At 40.9% G+C, this 5,722-nt stretch overlaps 1 long non-coding RNA gene across 2 annotated transcripts; it reads right to left on the reverse strand.

Moving 5' to 3' along the window:
• Window positions 1-1,335: 1,335 nt before the first annotated feature.
• On the reverse strand, window positions 1,336-4,441 carry LOC120697301. Of its 2 annotated transcripts, none has more exons than XR_005684426.1 (4): window positions 4,278-4,441; window positions 3,634-3,897; window positions 2,562-2,672; window positions 1,336-1,623 (listed from the first exon to the last, which is right to left on the reverse strand). It is a non-coding gene; the product is annotated as an uncharacterized LOC120697301 (long non-coding RNA). The 2 variants fall into 2 exon arrangements; XR_005684427.1 differs by having other exon boundaries at window positions 2,562-2,644; window positions 4,278-4,427.
• Window positions 4,442-5,722: the final 1,281 nt, after the last annotated feature.

A 5,722-nucleotide genomic window follows, 5' to 3' on the forward strand; every position in this document is an offset into this window, starting at 1 on the left:
AGGGTTGAGAACTCCCTGCTGGACCAAAAGGGTGGAAATTCTTAAAATTGGGGGCTACATATTGAGGAAAATGAGATTGTGGGAATGCTGCGGTAAATGGGGAAGGAGGGGAGCTTTGGCTCGAACTGCCTGGGTGTTGGTTTTGAGAGGATGGGTTAAACACACCCATGAAATCTCTTTGCGAAGGATCCATTTTGTTTGTCTGTGACTTGAAAATATAGAGTTGTGCTTTGATTCATTTGCCATGGGTTTGTTTTTGTAGGAGTTGAAGCAAGGAGGAGCAACGGCTACATGCCTGGTGGGCAACGGATAGGAGGTGGGGCCAGCAACGGCAAGGATGCGAGGCGGGGGCAGGTGGCCGTTGGAATCTAGAATACTTTATTGTCTACACTGTACAGATATTGTATTTTACTTTTCTACTACCGGCCATAGCACTATTATCCGATATTAGCTATTGCCTCAGACGACAATGTTTATGACTGGCTGGCCCACCAGCATTTATTGCCTATTACCGTTTTTTCCATATATTGTGGTTGCCCTAAGTTAGCACCACATGTCACAATGTGAGAAGTGAAGCTCTCTCTCCAATTCAAGCATCACGGCTCACATTGTGGAGGGCCTTAGTTCCGCTGGATAAAGTTTTTGAAATAGAATCTTTTCAGATTTGAAGTATTAAACATAGACTAATTATAAAACTAATTATAGACCTTGTCTGTAGTTTAAACTATGAGACAAATTTATTAAGACTAATCAATCCATCATTAACACATGTTTACTGTAGCAATTTATTATCTAATCACAGACTAATTAGGCTCAAAAGATTCGTCTCACAATTTACAAGCAATCTGTGAAAATTGATTTTTTTTATTTACATTTAATACGATATACATGTGTCCTAATATTGATGTGATTGATGAGTTTATTTCCCATGCCATTCTTGATTTGGATGGCACCCACTTAAACACAAGTGACCGAAAACTTGGAAACACTTTTTTTTATCAAGGTTTCACCCGGCTTCTACAGAAAGCCAATAAGGTTGCAGTACAAAACGGCTCATCTAGCCTGCTGGGGTTACCAGCTTTACAAAGCAAAACACATTAGGACCTGGCTATATTACGTACGGCCTTTCTATTTTTGAAAGTAGTAGCAAAAGAGGCTACACGCGCACCAAAAAATGGGGTTTGTTGGTCCATGCGGACCCACCTCGACACTCCAAGAATCATATCCACACCCCCTAATTTGCTTTCCGCCGTCCCAAACCATAAGCAAATCCGCATCTCCCTGCCGCACAGATTCGATGGGGCAGCAACTAAATTGCTCAATTGAAAAATCACATCACAGGGGCCAAAACAACAAAATCGGTGCAATAACCAAGGTTTGTACACAAAATTCATTGTATCTCCCCATAGTTTGAAGGCATGATCTAGGGTTTCCAACAAGATCTACCCAACCTTCTTTTGTCCGGTGCTTTACAACACATGCATAAGTAGTTACTTATGCATGACTGCACATAAGTAGTTACTTTGCTTGCTTTATATACGCAATCTGCTTCAAATTTGCACATACTATTCTATCCACACCACCTCCTTCCTCCTATGTTGTTCCTCCTATGCTGCTAGAGACCTGCATAATAATGCTTTGATTAGAGAACTTGTAGCAGCACAAAAATATTAAGGTATGAGAGATAAAATTGCCTAAAGAATTGCATTATTCTACCTTGTTCTTGACACATTGTTGCCTGAATGCATGTATTGAGTTGCATATATGGAACCCAGAAGAATTTCCCAGTTAAATGAACTGGTTTGCTATGTTCTTAACACATTATTGCCTAGATAAAATGGACAGAGTTGCCTACTTTGATGCATTCCTACTGTAAAGCATTCTCGTACTTCCTAATCATATTTTATTGCTACTTTGGATGGCAGGACGTAAAAAAAAAAGAAATAGTCAAGCAAAAAATATGGATTTGAATGAGTTTCCCCCAAATATGATTATGGTTTCTTAGATAAACCAGTGAAGAAACATTTGAAGAAAATCCTTTCCTTTTTTTGACTCAACCAGCACCCCCGCTAACAGACTGATGGTGCCATTTCTGAAATCAGGTTATCCCTTAAAGATATTAGATTAGAAGACATTGAACAAGTTTCAAGTCATCAAAACCAAGTTGCTGCTGATAACATGCACTTTACTAATTTGAGGAATGAATTTGAATGAAAAAGTTGCCTAATTTGATGGATTAGTTTGCCTAAATCAAAAGTATTATTGCCTAGATCAGAAAAGTATTATTGCCTACATCTGAAAAACCCTTTAATATAGCAATATTTGAATAAAAAAGTTGTCTAATATGATGGATGAATTTGCCTAATAGCATTATTACCTAGATCAGAAAAGTATTATCGCTAGATCTAAAAAAACATTTAATGTAGCAATATTTGAATGAACAGTTGCCTAATCTGATGATTAAATTTGCCTAGATCAGAATAGTATTATTGCCTGAAGAAAATATGAAGCAGACCATATTAGTAAAAAATGACGAGGTGTGAAGCAGATATGTGACATACATCTTGGGATGATGTAGCCCGACCTCCTTCTGTACTCCTGGCATTGTAATTTTTGGTTGCAAATATTCAGGGATGGGTGGTTGCTGGATGCAATGTTTAGGGTCAGATGGTCTAAAAAAAAGAGAAATGTAATCTATCAGTAACTAGTACAACTTTCAAATGCCTTGTGGGTATTCTATCATAATAAACTAATATCCCCTACCACTCTACACATCCCAACAAAGCCACTACCAAAATGTAGGCCAGACAAACCTGATTTACCTGACAAGAAAAAAAACACCTAACCACCTAAACCATGAACCTAATAACTAGACATGATCAGAATAGCTAGATAGCATGTTTATAAAAAAAACTATTATAAGTAACTAAATTAGACATGCACTTGCAGGGTGCATCTGATTAATTAAAAAATGATGACATGAATGAGGCTTCTAGCATTCAGAGTTTCAGACTTCAGAAGATGTCAAGCAACACAAACTACTCCAGAAGCTAGGTAGCAATGCTATGCTCTGATAGCTTTTGTCTTCGGTCAGTGGATTTAAGAGGAACTTTTAAGCTGAAGATTTGCACCTCCATTTATAATTTTGTGCCAATTCGAACATCTGCAGCGCAATTGGTACAGCATCTACCACTCTTCATGCAGCTGCCAAGCCTCAGAGGCAAGAGGCTAGCCAGACCATGGACAGTTCCTGCTCTGTACTTTTATGCTGATTTGCAGATGGTGAGCTACTCTGATTGCAGCTCAACGGAAACAAAAACAGATGCATGTGGTAGAGGTAACTGTATTTCTGACAAGCTTGGTTTTATAATTGTTCGCCTGCTATGGGATCAGCCTAAAACTCACAGACCACATGCACACAAGAAAAGCTAATCACATAGTGATGCCTGAAGAAAAGCTAAAATTTAGAATAAGCACATGCACCAAACAAAAAAAAAAAGCTAATACACAATGAGAGGCCATGAATAAAAGCCTATTTCGTTTCCACCAGATATCTATATGTTCCTCGAGCTAACGCCAGTCTAAAATCACAGAGCATATGCTGCTTTTGGTTGGGACACCGAATTGACTCACCTTTGTGTTGATTTGTTGGGTGTGCGCTTTCCCCTTGTTGGGTGTGAGCCTTCCTCCTCCAATGCTGAAAAAACAGGCAAAAGAATCACGGATAGGAACCCCCTGTCCAGAATGGATAATCGATCCAGTAACAGGGTGCGAGGAAGGGGAGGGGGAATCGCTCATCTGAATCTGTCGCGCCCCTGGATCAAGTAGAGCCGCGAGCTGCTGGTGATTTGCGCTTCCAGTCATCCATGGATACCTGATGTGTTCGTCGATGAGCTCCTGCATACAAAAACAAAACAACCAAAATCAAAATTGACTGCCAGGATGAGAGGGGGAGTGGCGTGTGTGCATGCGTTGAGTTTCACCTCCACGAACTCCAGATGGCTGCGAGAAAACAACTTTGATTCGAAGCAAAACCTAGATCGTGAGGGGGGACAAGAGATTTGGGGGACGCGGGGGGCATGAACTCACCTAAAACTGATCTACGATTCCTATCATCCCTGAATCTAAATGACCTCATTGATTACATACAACAAAACAACCACGAAACAACTAGATGATCCAAAATCGATGCTTCGGGGGAGGGGGAGAATCCAAATCGATGCTGCAGGGGAGGGGGACGGACACGGCAAAGCGAGGCGCAAGGGACGAGCACTAACCTGGGATAGATTTGTGATTCAATCCCCTCGGAAATACTTTCGCAGGAGCCCAGATGTGCATGCGAAATGTGGTGGATTGGAGCAGGTGCCCCCGCAGATGAGAGAGAGGAACCTAGAGAGAGAGCATTAGCGGAGAAAATGAACCGACGCGCAATCTAATATTTGAATAAAATTTCCGCCGCTGCCTAATATGTGGGACCGTCAGGTCAGGGACATGTGGTCGAGCTGGCCGCATGGTCTCGTTGGATGCAGGACGAATGGTGGATGCGGCCAGCCGTGCAAGCTGACCAAATTACGGCCGGTTGGAATGAAGTCTTTAGAAGGCCGTGTTTGGATGGTCTTGGGCCATGTTTGATTCATAACATGAATTTTTTTACAAAAAGATGAATACATGCATGGAGTACTAAATAAAATTTATTTGCGAAATCTTTTCACGAATGAGTGTAACTTTTCGAGATGAATCTAATGAGTCAAGTTCCACCATGATTGTCTACAGTGATGCTGCAGTAATCGCACCTAATCATCCTCTAATCATGCGGTCAAAGACCTTATTAGCTACAGCACATGCTACAGTACCATAATTGTGAAGATTGTTTTGTAATTAGACTTCATTTAATACATCTAATTAGTGGTCAAAGAGGCGAAAAGTTTTCATGAAAACTTTTTCACCCCCTAACCAAACACGGCCTGAAAAAAATTCATGAAAACTTTTCGGTGCTTTGACCATTAATTAGGGGTACTAAATAAAATCTAATTACGAAACCACATCCACAACTATGATACTGTAGCAGTTACTATAGCTAATGAGGTATTTGACCGTACGATTAGAGAATAATTAGGCGCGGTTATTGTAGCATCACTGTAGCCAATTATGATGAAACTTGGCTCATTAGATTCATCTCGAAAAGTTACACTCATCCGTGAAAAAGTTTCGCAAATAAACTTCGTTTAGTACTTCATGAATGCGTTCGTCTTTTTGCGGAAAATTTTTCAGGCTGTCAACCAAACACGGCCCAAGTTCATTTGTATCAAGTCTGAACCAACTTTAATTGTTTTGGTTGTACTAAGCCATTTCTTGTCGAAGATGGGAAAACTTGAGACAGCAAGAAAGCTGACAAGCTAGTTGGGAAGACACCTTATGAACCTGCAGCTGTTGTTTTGGAAGACTATGGACTTGTATGTTTTCTTGCTTCACTCAACTATTACTTCAATTTTAAGTGAGCACTACTGCCATTGGAACTTGTATGTTTTCTTGCTAGTCGGTTCTCACCTCTCCGATTTCTGCACAACGAAACCACCTTGCCATGTCACTCACGCATTTAACTTCCCTTTGCAATAAAAGAGATGTTTCAGCCCCATCTCTGCCTATTCGACGGCCACATTTTACCACTCGATGGCTCGTCTCGCTCCTGGCGACACTGGCGACCCCGACCTCGCCGCCCCGG

This window comes from Panicum virgatum, chromosome 3K (genome assembly GCF_016808335.1).
Source record: "Panicum virgatum strain AP13 chromosome 3K, P.virgatum_v5, whole genome shotgun sequence".
Taxonomy (NCBI): domain Eukaryota; kingdom Viridiplantae; phylum Streptophyta; class Magnoliopsida; order Poales; family Poaceae; genus Panicum; species Panicum virgatum.